General features: G+C 44.2%; 1 protein-coding gene across 2 annotated transcripts in view; it reads right to left on the bottom strand.

Moving 5' to 3' along the window:
* Ncald (neurocalcin delta) overlaps positions 1-15,182 on the bottom strand; it is a 383,940-nt gene that overhangs the window by 247,064 nt on the left and 121,694 nt on the right. The window lies entirely within an intron of this gene.

Below are 15,182 nucleotides of genomic sequence, written 5' to 3' on the forward strand. Positions count from 1 at the left end.
TGAGTTCGGGAGGCCCAGGGAGAGGAGCTCAAGTCCAGAGTCTGTCTTCCTCCTGGTTCTCCAAGGGCCCCTCCACGGCTTCCCGGCCCGGTGGTCCCACTGCCCTCTTACCCCTCCCAGACCGAGTCGCCGTCACTGCAGACTGCTCCGTACACCCTTCGCTGTTCCCTCAGCCCTGACTGCGAGTCTGTAAACAGGGCTTGGTTAAATTTGTTAAACCTCTCCAGGGTCCTCCAGGGTGGACCTTCTGGGTTCTGCTGGGCCTGTGACCAAGGAAGCTGGGTTTGGGGCCACTCAGGATAGGAAGGAGAGCCCAGGACAGCCCGGGAAACCACCATGGCCCAAGGAGACTGAGGAAATATGGCCACTAGAGAAAACGACATCCTGCTTTGAACAGAAAAAGGGGCACTGGAGGAAACTGGAGAAATCTGAACAGTCTGTTGCTTAGTTATGATGACTGCACCTTTGCTGACTAATTTTGACAAATAAGTTCAGAGCCAGGCATAGTGGCGTATGTCCATAATCCCAGTACTCGGGAGACTGAGGCAGGAGGATCACCAAGTTTGAGGCCAGTCAAGGGTACATAGTGAGTTCAAGTCCAGTCTGAACTACATAACAAGACCCTGTCTCAGAAAAAAGAAAGATAGGTGTGAGAAACTGAAAGTGTAAATAAGGACTAAAAGGTATAACAGATAATGTGAAATAGGAAGAAAAGGGGCAAAGGGGAAGGAGGTGGGAGGGGTTGGGGAAAGGAAAGAAGGGAATGGGATTAATATGAGAAAATGGAAAAATAGGAATAAAATCTTTCTAAATAGGGAGGCACGGAGGGGTTGAAGGGAGGGCTGGGCAAGGGTGAAAAATAAGAACCAAGAGAGACTATGTAAAGGTGCAAATCTCCAATGATGAATGTCATTATATTGTATACCTAAAATGTACCAATGATTAGAATAAATAATCGATAATGCAAAATAGGAAGAAAAGGTCCAAAGGGGTAGGGGTAGTGGGAGGGGCAGGGAAAAGGAAAGAAGGGAAAGGAAAAATGATGAGAAATGGAAAAAATGGAAATAAAGTCTTTGTAAATAGGGAAGGGTGGAGGGGGTGAAGGGAGGGCTAGGAATGGGGAAAAAATAAGAACCAAGATGCATCATGTAAAGGTACAATTCCCAATGAGAAATGTAATTGTGTTGTATACCTACAATGTACCAATAAAAGAATTTAATACAAAAAAAGAAAAGAAAGAAAGAAAGAAAAAAAGTTCATACTAGAGGAAGCTAGATGAAGGAAATACAGGAACTCTCCATACCATCTTTGCAACTTTTCTATAAATAGAAAATGATTCCAAAATAAAATCTTTGTTAAGGAAAACGAGCTGTTTCCCAGACCCTGGTTCTGTCAGGATGTGAGCAGCTGAAAGTGCAGCAGGTCTGAGGGCTGAGCTCGAGGAACCTGGGAGCGCTTAGCCGGGTGGAGATGGCGGAAGTGGTTGTGTACTGACGCACTCACAATGACTGGACTGCTCAAAGAAAACAGCCGATGGCAAGAAAGAGCGTTGTCCAAGTTCAAGTTCTATTCCAGTTAATGAGAATGATTCACCCCTCCACCAGTCCCTGGATTTAGAGTCTTACATCAAAAATACACCTGAAAAAGTACAGGAAATGAGGGAACCAAAGAGGAATGACAGCAGCGCTGTTCCTCTCTCCTTAGATCAACAGTGTGGTCAGTGAGTCCTTCCAGTCTCCCACACACAACTCAGAGTCCCCAGGAGGACGGTCTGCTGGTGATTTTCCTTGCCCTGCCCCAGGAGTGACTGCTTCTCCAAACAGACACTGAGCCTCTGAGGACAGGCACTACACTCAGTTATCTTCACAGACTGACAACCCCTCTCTGCCCATACTTTTGCCTGTTTGTTGTAGATATGATTCTTATAGTCAACATCTTCGATGCCACTGGCATGCGGAAGAGGGGAGCGAGCGGGGAGACACAAAAGTGTTGGCATTCTACTCATTTCTTAACAAAGCTGTTCACTGAGCACCTGCTATGTGCCAGGCACTATTCTAGGCCCCGAGGATCTGACAGTGAGATAACCTCAGCTTTCAAGGAGCACAGAGTAAATTTGAGAGGCAGACCAAGTAGGCAGACAACACCAAAGGAGCGATGGGCTCTCCCTGCACAGCAGGACAAGACCTCCACCCTGAATCAGGGTACAGAGGTTAAAAGAGGCACTTCCGATCCTTGAAGTTTAAATGTGCCATACCGAAACATGTTGCTCTGGCATATGAGCTCTTTTGAATTAGAATCACTTTAAAACAAACAGCAAAAGAAAACCAACAGTTTCAAGCTCACCCTGACCCACACTCTGTTCCTTGGAAGCAGGAGATGAAATTCCCCTGGGAAAGGCGCCCTCCCTGGACCAGAAGGGAGTGGCATTCTCTGCACCCGGTGAGAAGCCACCCGAGGGAATCCTGCACAAACCCACCCTAGGCACCGGCCTATTCCTGTCACGGAGAAACCCAGGCATCCACCTGGCCCAGCCCCGTCCATGGCACCTCGTCTCTGCCCAAGTCCTGCTTGAGTGGGTGACCTAGTGCTCCTTCCAGTCTTCATCTCCCTGGGAAGGCACCTGCGTCACGTGAACCTGCATTATATAAATCTATGCCTTTCTCCTGTTCATATGTTTTATGTCAATTTAATTCTCAGGGCCAGCCAGAAAAAAAGAAAAGGAAAATCTCTCTAAGACACAGGTAAACTTATGCCTTTCCTATACACCTTCAATTCCCTCATTCAAAAAAAAAAAAGACAGGAATTTTTTAAAACTATGTCTCTGCCTCCAGGGGGTTTATTACTGTTTGTAGCTCAAATAACCATGAGACAGAGGAAGACAGGAGGGAGGGGAAGGAAAAAGAAAGGATGTGCTCTGTACATGTGCCAGTTCCTCACAATGGATCCGGTCATCACGTACTGCAAACACACATGAATCAAATAATTTCAAAGTGCTTCAACATCGCTGAGTGTCGCACAAAATGTCAAGCAACTGAAGTGAATGACTCGTGTTCCAACTCTAAGACAAAAAGCTGGGGGCCCCTTTCTGTGAAGCAGAAATGTCAGATAATAAGACTTTATAAAAAGCAATCCTTCCCATGATCTAAGCTCTGCTGCTTGGGATTAGCAATTAACGAGAATTAGATTGACATCAAAGAACTACACCACCAGAGAGGAAAGCACTCGCTGTCTCGCTGATACCGGAGAAGATGCACATACGGATGCTGAGACGCCCGGGCGGGTGAAGCCAGACTGTGGGGCGCACACCCAGGGAGGGCAGCCGGGAGGGTGCACAGACCTGTTTGGAGATCTGATGCCCAAAATCAGCATTGAACTTAATAAAACTGCACTGTACCAGGAAGTTTTGCTAAATAAGGTGATTTCCGGTGCTCGTCAAAAAAATGTAACCATATGAGATGATCAATTTATTAACCTGCTTCACTATAGCAACCATTTTCCTATCTGTGTATATCCCATAATATCACACTGTAACCTTAGGTACACACAGTAGAATTTATCCTGAAGAAAGAAACACAGAACTGTTCTGGGAGGGGAGAAATCAGCTGTCGTTTTCCTCCTCTGCTGCCCCGGGTCAATGGAGAGGCTCAAGGGCCTCGGCTCCTCCCTGACGCTGAGAGGGACTTTCTAGCTGGGGTCGTTCGAATTTCTGTTTTATCCAGAAAGAAGCCTCCCTATCAGGGATGAAAGGAAAGTACATAAACTGTTGAGTGAAGTTCTGAAATCAGATTTCCTCCTTCAGATAAATGCCGTTTTTGTCCCCTGAAGAGAAGGTAGGAAATGCTCTGCCCAGTGGGTCACCGTCCTCCTGCCTGGAGAGGCCACAGCCTGTCTCTGGATGCCATGGTAACCGCGGGATTCCAGCCAGGTCTGGGCATCTGAGGTGCAGGTTAGGGAATCTTAAAATGCTGCCTGAGCAAATCCACAGAGAGCAGATGCCAGGGGCGGCCACAAGTGGGACAGGCCACTCGCTCACGTCAAGGGACAGGCAGGGGCCAGGGGCCCGCAGTCCCAGCAGGGGCGGGGATGGATGGAAAGCGCTCTCTCAGAGGACTTCCAGCAGCGTGCTGCCCTAGGGCCAGCGGGCTAAGGAAGAGACGCGGGAATACACAGGGATTGGGACACCAGCGTGCCTGAACCTTCTTGTTCAATTTTTAGTTGGGGTTTTATTCTGTATTCCCTGTGATTTCCACAGTGGGAGTCCTTTGTGAGGGCCATGCCGGTTAAATACAAACATGGGAAATGGCCAGGCTCTGGAGGGCATCGCCCCTGAGCGTCTGGGGCAGGCCAGGCCTCGGGCTTTACTCCCAAGGCACACAGCCGGCACGTGGGGCTTTCCAGAGTCCCCGGGCTCTCCCTAGGGACAGTAATTCCTGTCTCTTGAGCGTACTGAGTAAAGTTATCCTCAGGCAGGGTGTGTATCGGGTACGTGTACCACCATGAGACTCTCTCAGGAACCCCTCAGAGGGCACCGTGTGTGCAAACCAACCGGCGCCTCAAACCTTTCCTCACATGTGGAAGACATTTATCAGCAAAACCAAATGACCTCTGCAAACCCCATAAATAAGCTGAATTTCCTCAGGAGATAAGTAGAAGCACACATCTGGACTATCACACTCACCCAGGACTGGAAGGATGTAGAGGAGAAGTATCACACCTGGCCCTCTTTACCCTTTAGTTGGGGCAGCAAAGACAGACCCACGGGAAACGTAATAGTCACTTCCTGTCTCTCCTGCCCCTTCCCTGTCCTCCAGGTGCGGACTTCATTGGCTTCCACCCACCCACCATGTCTGCTCACCACTTTCTCCATCTTTGTAACCAACCCTCCCTTCCTCCCTTACACACACACACACACACGCACACAAACACATGCACACACATGCACACACATCTTGCTCTTCCCCTGTGCACAGACTCACCATGGAATCCTCACTATTCTTGTCCTCTTACTTTTCTGCTCTCTTTATTTTCTACTCCAATGCTGGGAACTCCAGAAAAAAAGCCAGGTGGCACCTCGGGGAACGTTAACAGCTGGATTACAGTGTAAATCCCGTCTCCCACTGCCTCGTTAACCTGAGGAACCCAGCAAGCTCACTGAATCTTTGATGACATGAATCCATGCCAGGAATGAGGAATCAGGAGGACCGGTGCTTATTGACAAGCAATCTGATTTTTAAATCTTCCATACCTGGTCTCTGTGTGGATAAACACATGAAGCGTGTACATGCTGCTCCCAAATACAGCCTTCCAAGGAGCAGCCTCAGGAGTGCTGAGAGCCGGGAAACGCTCTGGACTTCAGAGCTATACAACTCTTCAAGCTTACAGTGCCAAGTGATCCAAGCCCCTTGGTCCTGTGGGCCACGGCAGTGTGAGCTCTCACTGTGCTGCACAGGAACGCACTTCTAACGCAGCAACACACGTATGCCATCATTGTGTTGCATCTGTATTTCTCCCGTGGAAAACGGAAAGAATCTCTGATTTTGCCACAAAAGCAACATCAAAGGATCCTCCAATATCTCATTTCACAAAGCTACCGTTCTATCTAGACAATGGCCATGGTGAGGTGGGACTTTTCTGTGGGACACTGCAGCCTGACCAGGAGCCCCTGCGGGAGTCTCGGGTTCAGTGGGCCCACGTGGGACAGTGGCTCACTCATGCCTCAAGCCAGGGACAAAGCTCCTTGGAACAGCCCCAGGCAGATTGTGCCACGGCTGCGAACCTCATACCAGCTTGGCAGAAACAACTGGCAACGTCGCCTGATTCTCCTACATGTGTAATAATATCTGACAAGAGGCTGATTGGACAGCATGCGATGTCATTTCCTCTAATTAAGGGACTCTCAAGAAAAACCGAAATAGCCACAGAGCACTGTCAGCAAAGCAATCAGCAGTGACAATTAGCTATCAGCTCCAGCTCCTGGGCTGAGTCTGCGCTGTGCATTTTCCCGATCAGCATGAGAGCAGGCAGCAAGGGCGACAAGGATGCATGGGGGCCAGGGCCTGCCGTGCACAGTGACGCACCTGCATCCAGTGCGCTGCTGCCGAGGGGCAGCAGGGTGGGGTGGCAGTTGCCCCTACCTGTCCTCATGGAAGGGCACCTGTTGGCTTCTGCTGTGCTTGACTGCTTGTTTGTTTCTCTTGAAGCACTGCACAGGAATGAAGCATCTTGCCCTGAGCTTCCCGAGCAGCCTAGCCAGTCTCCTGGCTACAGAGTGGGCTGGGTGGGCCTCCGGAATCCGCCTCTCCTTTCCAAGGTGTGTCTACCCATTCTTTACCATCTGTCAGCAGCTGCTGCCCATCTCGGTGATGTGAGTATCACAATGTCATCACACATGAATCCTCCCTTCCTCAGCTCCCATAACAGATTCCCATCGGTACAGCAAGGTCATTAATAACAGAGGCAAGAAAATGGGTGGAGCAAAGAATATAACACAATTATCACCATTGGTAATAATGCATAACAATCAAATTTAGATGGATGGGTGGATGGATGGATGGGTGGGTGGATGATAGACAGAGATGGTTGACAGACATACACATTAACAAATATTAGAAGGAGTATCATTCTCTCCTTCTCAACATTCCTGCCTAGGCACATAATACAAAAATGCTTGTCCTCTTGCATTTTGTTGCAAGGTGATTTGCAGTTGGAAGGTGATTTCTCCCCTTCATACCTTGAGGGAGTGATTTCTTGCACTGTTGACATTGGGTATGAGAAGTACACAAAGGTCTGGGAATCCTCCCTTCTCTCGATTTCTTTTCTCAGTAACATGCACTGGTCCTTTCTGTAAAAGGAGATTTCAGCAATAAAAGTAAGAGGCTTGATTAAAGCCAAACCTCTTCATAACTGAAGCTCACGGTCCAGTGCAGCATGCATGTTCCAAAAGCTAATACTTGACTCCTTGTTAATCTGACATCTACATCTAGTTGTCTAGAGGTGGCAAATTCAGGCCAGATTGTTTTTGCAGCAGATTTTGCTCAACTTAAAGACACAGTTACCAGCCTCCCTTGCAGCTAAGAGTAAACATTGAGATTAAAGTGGCGTTCATTGACCAGGTCGACCAGGATAAGGCATTACCTGGATCAACTCAGCTGGGAAGCATGACATAGTGCCCTTTTCTGGTTACTTGCTTGGAACACATATGTGATGGTCTCAAATTAAAGATATGTTAAAATGATTTAATGATATTGCCACAACGCTTTGACTTTGTGTCTTGTGCCAAGAAGTCAGAGGTAGACAACGGAAAATAGGAAGGTAGATCTTTGGTAAATGGGAAGGGGATCCTGAGACAGAAGGAGGTGAGAGGGAGGAAGAGAATGAAAGAAAGAGAATAAAAAGTATTAAGATGTGTTATGCACCTCGGACTTGAAGTTATACTATAAAGCTACAGTGATTCAAACAGAACAGGTGCTGATACATGGTACTGGCAGAAAAACAGGCACGTGGATCAATGGAACAGAATAAAAGAAGCAGGAATGACCTCAGGCACAGACAGCTATTTGACCTTTATTAAAGGAGCCAGAAACATACACTGGAGGAAAGACAACCTCTTTAATAGACAGTGCTGGGAAAATCGGATCTCCACATGCAGAAGGGTGAGTCTAGACCCACATCTCACCATGTGCTAAACTAAATCCAAAATGGATCAAAGATCTAAATGCTAAAACAGAAATACTAAATCTTCTGGAAGATGAAATAGGCACAACTCTTGAAGACATAAGCATAGGCAAGGACTTTCTGAACAGAACCCCAATGGCACAAGAAATAATACCAAAAATCAAATAGGATCTTATCAAATTTTAAAGCTTCTGCACAGCAAAGGAAACAATCAACAGAGTGAAGAGATAATCTACAGAAAGGGAAAAAATATGCCAGCTACTCCATGGACAGAAGACTAACATTAAGACTATATAAAGAACTCAAAAATATTAGATACCCTAAAGTAAAAGACCCAATAAAAACACAGGCAACTGAAATGAATAGACTCTTCTCAGAAGAGGTACAAATGGCCAATAAATACATTAAAAATGTATTTTTCATCACTGCTAGCAGTTAGAGAAATGTAAATTAAAACTACACTGAGATACCATCTTATCCCAGAAGGAATGGCTATCATCAAGAAATCTACTAATAACAAATGCTGCCAAGGATATGGAGAAAAAGGAACTCTACTACATTGTTGGTGGGAAGGTAAACTTGTACAACCACTATGGAAATCTCTGTGAAGATTCCTAAAAAAGCTAAAAGTAGAAATTCCACTTGACCCATCTGCCCCCCTCCTAAGTATCTTCCCAAAAGTTAAAAATCACCATATTACAAGGATACGTACATACCCATGTTTATATGAGCACAATTTATAATAGCTAAATCTTGAGAGCAGCATATACGTCCATCAACAGGTGAATAGATAAGGAAAATGTATTTATGGAGTACTACTTTGCCACGAAGAAAGATAAACTTGAGACATTCATAAGTAAACAGATGCAACTTGAGAACATAATGTTAAGTGAAAGTCAGACACACAAGCTTGAATATCACATGGTTTCTCTTTTATGAGAAACAAAGAAATAAAGAGTAAAATAAAAGACAGATAAACAGGAAGTAGGGAGTTCAAATACTTCTCCAAATTCTTTATTTTGTTGTTTTAAAAATAATTCAGTATATATCTAATTCATTTCATTTATGCTAGTAGTTTATCCTAGTTCATTGAAAAGCAAGTTTTATGTTATTATCATATTGCTTCTTTGTAAGAATCTTTTTGGTTTACGTCTTGTACTTAGTAACTTCGAAGATAATGATACACAGTGTTACATCATTATTCATTCATTACCTGGTTATGAAAATTTGGGGTTTTTTTTTCATAAAATAAAAGGGAAAAAAGATGAGCTATGCACATGTCCCTACCTCCATAATGAATGTAATCACCATGTACCACAAGCATGTACTCATACAAAATTTTAATAAAATTGTTTAAATAATATCTGAGTCCAAATGCATACAGAAAGACAGAATGAAAGCAAATGCTACATAACCCAGCCTTTGTGGCTAGCATTTTTTTTATGATATCAAAGGGAAAAAGAAAAGCTTGGAAAATAGGAAATCGGGATAAGTGTAAAATTAGTCTTTACTGAATTGTGGAAACAGTGATTTCAGCAGCATACTCCAAATATTGCCTCACAAGACGCTCAGCGTCAGGAAGTTGCAGAGCTGGGGGCTCTTGGCAAGAACTCAAGAGAGGAATGACTCCTTCACTTCCAGAACCCATGGGCCAGGTTCTGAACACCCACAGAGACGTCACTCGGGGACCTGTATCTTGGGGCAGATGCCACAACGGAGAGAAAGGCAGGCTGCTCCTAGGAGAAGGCTTCAGGGCGTCTTAGTGGATTTGGGCTGCTCTAACAGAACAGCACAGACAGTGGCTCCTAGACAGTAAGCATTCACACCCCGCGTCTGGGGAGAGAGAGCCTGCTTCCTGAACAGTCCTTCCTGCATCTCACCGGAAGAAGCAAATGTGTTCCCGCAGGCTTCTCTTACACAGGCATTAATCACAGTCATGAGGGCTCTTGCCCCATGATCCAATCACCCTCCAAAGACCCTCGTCTCTTAACACAGCCACTTTCTGGCTGACTTTCCACATACGAATTTGGGGGCACACAGCCACTCAGGCTATAACAAGTGGTACAAGAAATCCCTTTATAAGAGGAAACAACACAAAAATCACTGCTTACAACAAAGAGTTGCATTTTTTAGTTCCATGAACACAAAGCTCAAAGAGGAAATTGAAAAATAAGATGCTTTAAATATACATATCAGTGATAATTGTTCAATTAAGTTGAATAATTTGACTGTAAAATGCATTTAAATGCCTTAATTTTATGCCTTATTCCCCGGGGTGTCCTTAGAATAACCTTCACAATATTTTGATATGAAGGCTTTTAATGTCATTATTAAAAGTACTGTCAACTCTGGAAAAATAGAAACAATGACTGTGTGAAACCCTGCTTCTCAAACACTCAACTGCACAAGAAGTACTCTTCCTCATCTTGTTAAAACGCGATTCTGCTTCGTCGGAGCTGAGATGGGCCTGGCACTTTCCACACCCGACAGGGATGGAGATGCTGCTGTCCCAACACCATGGATGGGGTAACCGTGCCGCGGAAGGTGAATAGATCCCAGCTGAAGTTGAGGAGCCCACTCCCAGAACGGTGAGGGCAGCTCTGAGATCTGTGTGGAATCAGCAGGCTGCACTCCGGAGCCCGGACATCGGCTGTCCTGCTCTAGGACCCTCAATCTTACACCCGTCTTCTGAGGAGCTGGCTTCTCTACAGCACCTGTTCTCTAGTCTCATTCGTATCCTTTCCATGTCTCTTCCCATCTCCCGCTCACAAAGGCAATTCTGGCAGGAAGAGGCAAGCCTTTGTCCCTTTCCACGGCCCTCAGAATAAGCCAGTGTGCTGTTGCTACCCTTGTAGGCATGGATTTCCTCAGAAGAAAAAAGGTTGTCAAATGCACCCTAACCAAGAAAAGAATATTTAAATCTTCCTAGGTTCCTATTATGTTTTTTATTGTTGTTCTATTGCTTTCTTTTGATTCAGTTTTCTTTCATTTCTCACTGGCATTTTTACTTGCAATCAAATTTCTCCTTTAATACCAGTAACTCCTAAAATGTTGCACACAGTGCCACATCCACTTAAGATACAGAAACCCACAGAAAATAACAAGAAAAAGCTGCTAAATCTGCTAAACCAGCCAAATCCTGAGGTGTACTGAGCACATCAGAGAGCTGGGGTCACAAGGCAACACGGTGAGCTAATTCACAAGTGACATGGCTCTCCAAGGAGAAAGAGAACATGAGAAATGTCACGCTTGGCAGAGAATAATACAAGGAAGCAGTGTCTTACTCACTTTCTCGTCATTGAGACACAATACCCAACACCCACAACTTAAAAGGGGAGAGGTTTATTTTGGCTCAGTTTTTAGAGGTTTCAATCCATGGTCAGATGGCTCCAAGACAGAAACAGCAGAGGGGCGTGGTAGAAGAGAGGTGCTCACATCATGGCGGCCAGAAAGCAGGGAGAAAAAGGAGGAGCCAGGGAGGGAGATGGACCCTTCCAGCCACGCCCCCAGTGACCACCTCTTCCCACCAGGCCCCGCCTCCTAACAGTCAATCAGCTATGAGCCCCATGATCCAATCACAATCCAGCAGCCCTGCCTCTGAGTATGGAGGCTCTTGAGGCCATTCTGGATGTAAACCACAACAGGCGGCCATCATGAGAGCAGGAATAAGAAAGCAAGTAAGATTCAAATGAGTTTTTACAGGGAAAGTGTGGGCTAGCAATACAGCAGACAACTCTCCAAGCCTCTGGACCAAGAGGAGCCCAAGCTGTCTCCCAAGCTTTCCCATGGGTCTGAGTGGGAACTCATGAGAAATTTGAGGGCAGAGTCCGAGGCTAGAGATGCTCCCGGTGGTAGGACACAGGCAAGAGATTCCAGCCACTTCCAGAACTTTATTTCTTACTAAACCATAGCTTTCATCCTACAAACCTCCCCAGCTCCCAGGTCCAAGCAAAGGCTCTCTTGTTCCTGGGAAGGGACAAAAGCAAATACCTGCCATTTGCCTGTGGGCAGAACAAGAAACCCTCAGGTCCAGGATCCTGCACAGATACTACCACTGATGCAGAGGCAGGAAACTCTCCCATGTGAGCACTCCACAGATGCAAGGCAGAGAGACTGGCTCTTCAAAGGACAGGAACCCTCCCAGAGCCCCATCCCAAGGCCACCCAACAGTGAGGCTGGGCCAGGAGAACTGAGAACTCAGCACCACCACAGCTTCATACCAACCAGTGTGCTGGGGCAGGGAGACAGGCATTGGGCAACTCCAGGCCACACCTGAAACTGTAGCATCTGGACCACCCAGGACCCAGACATCATGAGCCAACCCCACCCAAATTCACACCAACTACAGATGTTGCTAACTACTGCCAAGACTGACCCTGTCCCTCACATCAGCAGCCTACAGAAGAGGCATGGCTGTGGTTTCCTTAGTTACCTCCTGCTCTTCCACAAGCACTGTCCACACTCAATCAAAATTACGAGGTACTCAAAAGAGCAAGAAAAAAATTCATTTTCAAGACAAAGTGATCAACAGAACCAGACAGAGATGGTTTAGACCTTGGAACAATCAAGAAACTTTAAAATAACTATCAATATGTTAAAGGCTGTCATAGAAAGAGCAGCCAGCAATGCTAGAAAAGATGGGCTCAGTAGAGAGAAGGAAACTATAGGAAAGAATCAAACAGAGAATCTAGAAATAAAAATGCAATGTCAGAAGGGAAGAATTTCTTTGATAGGCTGATCAGGAGGTAGGTAAGAAAGGAATCAGTAAATTTAAAGATAATCAATAGAGATGGACATGGTGGTGTCTGTCTGTCATCCCAGCACTCTTGGGAGGCTGAGATAGGAGGATCACAAGGTTGAGCTCAGCCCAGGCAATTTAGTGATTTAGCAAGACCTTGTCTCAAAACAAAAAATAAAGAGAGGGCTGGTGGTACAGCTCAGTGTGAAAGCTCTGGGTCAATCCCTAGTATTGAAAAAGAAAAAAAAAGTCAACAGAAATGTACAAACAAAAACCAAAGGGAAAGAAAAACTTTTTTAAAAAAAAAAGGAACCGAAGAACTGAAGGGCAACAGCAGGTGGTCTAAGACTGCAGAGAGAGAGAGAGAGAGAGAGAGAGAGAGAGAGGTACAAAGTAAAGGGAGGAAAACAGCTTTTCACAGTGTCATGCCAGAAAATCTACACATCCATCTAAAAGCGAACTTAGACCATTTCTTCACACAAAATTAACCTTAAAACAAATCATATAACTAACGACACTTGTTACAATATGAGAAAACAAGGTAGAAGCTAAGAAAAAGTATTTGCAAAACACATATTTGATAGAGGGTTTGAATACACCATATGTCCTATAACACCATAAGATGAAGACAAATAATTTAATATTAAAAACTGGTGAATGAGGGCCGCAGATTTAGCTCAGTGGTACTGCACCTGACTCGCAAGCGCAAGGTCCCAAGTTTGATTCCCAGTACCAAAAAAATAAAAAAGCACTGGTGAATGGTTTGAACAGACACTTCACCAAAAAGATGTCCAGATGGCAAAGAAACATATGAAAAGATGCTCAACATGAGAGAAGTGAAAACTAAGACTACAATGAGATAACACTAATGCCAATTCTAATAGCTAAAATGACAAAGACAAATAATACCAAGTGCTGGAGAGGCTGAAGGGGAAAAATAAACTTTCATTTACTGCTGACTGGAATGTGAAATGGCACAATCACTAGGGAAACAACTTGGAGACTTTGTTTCTAATTCTAACCTTGTACTTGTTTCAGTTCCAACATGATGCAATAACTCCCCTCCTAGTGACTCAGACCTATCAGAAAAAGAAGTATGTTCAAGAGAAATGAAAACGTGTCCACACAAAGGCTGTTCACGAGTGTTTATAACAGCTTTATTCACAGTAGTCAAATCCTATAAATAACCCAGATGTCCGCCAGTGGGTGAAGAGATAATCTGCAGTCATGATCCCATGGAATTCCACTCAACAATGAAAAGGGACAGACTACTGGCATTCACAAAAATGAATGAAAATTATGCCAAGTGGAAGAATGTGAAACAAAAGGCTACATCCTCTATGATTCCATTTATATATCCTAGAAAAAGGTAAAAACACAGAGACAGAAATCCACTCCTGGTGCTCAAAGGCTGGAGGTAGAACACCCGTCCAGGGCTGTAGATGTTCTACACTGTGCTCACGGCCTGGTTTACACCATTATATATCTTTGTCAAAACTTTCCAAACCAGGTATTTTATGAGAGTGAATTTTACTGTTACTTATATCTCAGTAACCCAACCAAAATAAATGAATACACACATAATGCTCTGACAAACAAGGGGGTGTGGATATTCATGTGGAAACAAAATGAATCCCAATTATGTCACATCGTGTCTAATTAAGATGTTTCCAGATGATTCACAGCAAAATGTGAAGGTAAATAATGTAGCTTTCAGAACAGAACACATCTTCGTAATCTCCAGATAAGGCCAAGATTTCTTGAAATAGGACACAATGGTGCTGACTACAAAGTGGAAAAACTAATAATTCACACTATGTTAAAGGAATTTGAGTCCCTTGACAGTAAAAAGGCAAATCAAAGGAAAGATGAGATATTTGTAATACATACATCCTACCATGGCCTTAAATGCAGAATACATTTCTTTTTTTTTTTTTGGTACCAGGGATCGAACTCAGGACCTTGCATTTGCAAGGCAGGCAGCAGAACCACTGAGCTAAATCCCCAGCTAGAATACATTCCTTTTAAGATGTCTTCAATTAAATAAGAAAGATAATTTGAGAAGATAATCCAACTTTTTAAAACACCTGAAAGGGCTTTGCACAAAATAAGAAATCCAAATGGTCATTAACATATGAAAACAGTCTACAGAAAAGTGCAAATCAAAACTATAATATTATCCACTGCATACCTACAAGAAGAGCTTCCATGAAATTAAAAAATATATTTTTTATATTGGAGAGGATATGGAAAAGTCAGAAACTTCATACACTCCCAGTTGGGCTGTAAATTTTTTAATCAATACAACCACTTTGGAAAACCAATTGATAGTATCTTCTGTAGCTGAACATATGCCAGAAGACCCAGAAATTCCCCTTTTTCACACACAGATGCAACAGAAATGTGTACATGCAATAAAATCAAAAGCATAATTTAACAAAAATGACTCAAGAAGAGATAGAAAATCTAAATAAATCAGAGACTAAATCAGCAGGTGAAAATACTTCCCGCAAAGCAGACATCAGGCTCAAAGAGTTCTATTGTCAAGTTCCACCACACATTCAAGTACCAAGTAATTCTCATGTTTTAAAAAACCACTCCTGACAAGGAAAATACCAGAAAAAAAATGTTTTGTCCAATCTTGTTTATGTCTAGAACTTGGCATATTATATATATATAGCAAGTGTAGAAAATATAATGGCAGCTACCCACTTTCTGGGCTCCCCTTCTGTCTCTCTTGGACAGAAGTTATCTTTCAATAAATTCTTCC

The sequence above is a fragment of the Heterocephalus glaber genome, unplaced genomic scaffold (genome assembly GCF_053883595.1).
Source record: "Heterocephalus glaber isolate CG9 unplaced genomic scaffold, H.glaber_assembly_v1.0 deba00001556, whole genome shotgun sequence".
Lineage (NCBI taxonomy): Eukaryota > Metazoa > Chordata > Mammalia > Rodentia > Bathyergidae > Heterocephalus > Heterocephalus glaber.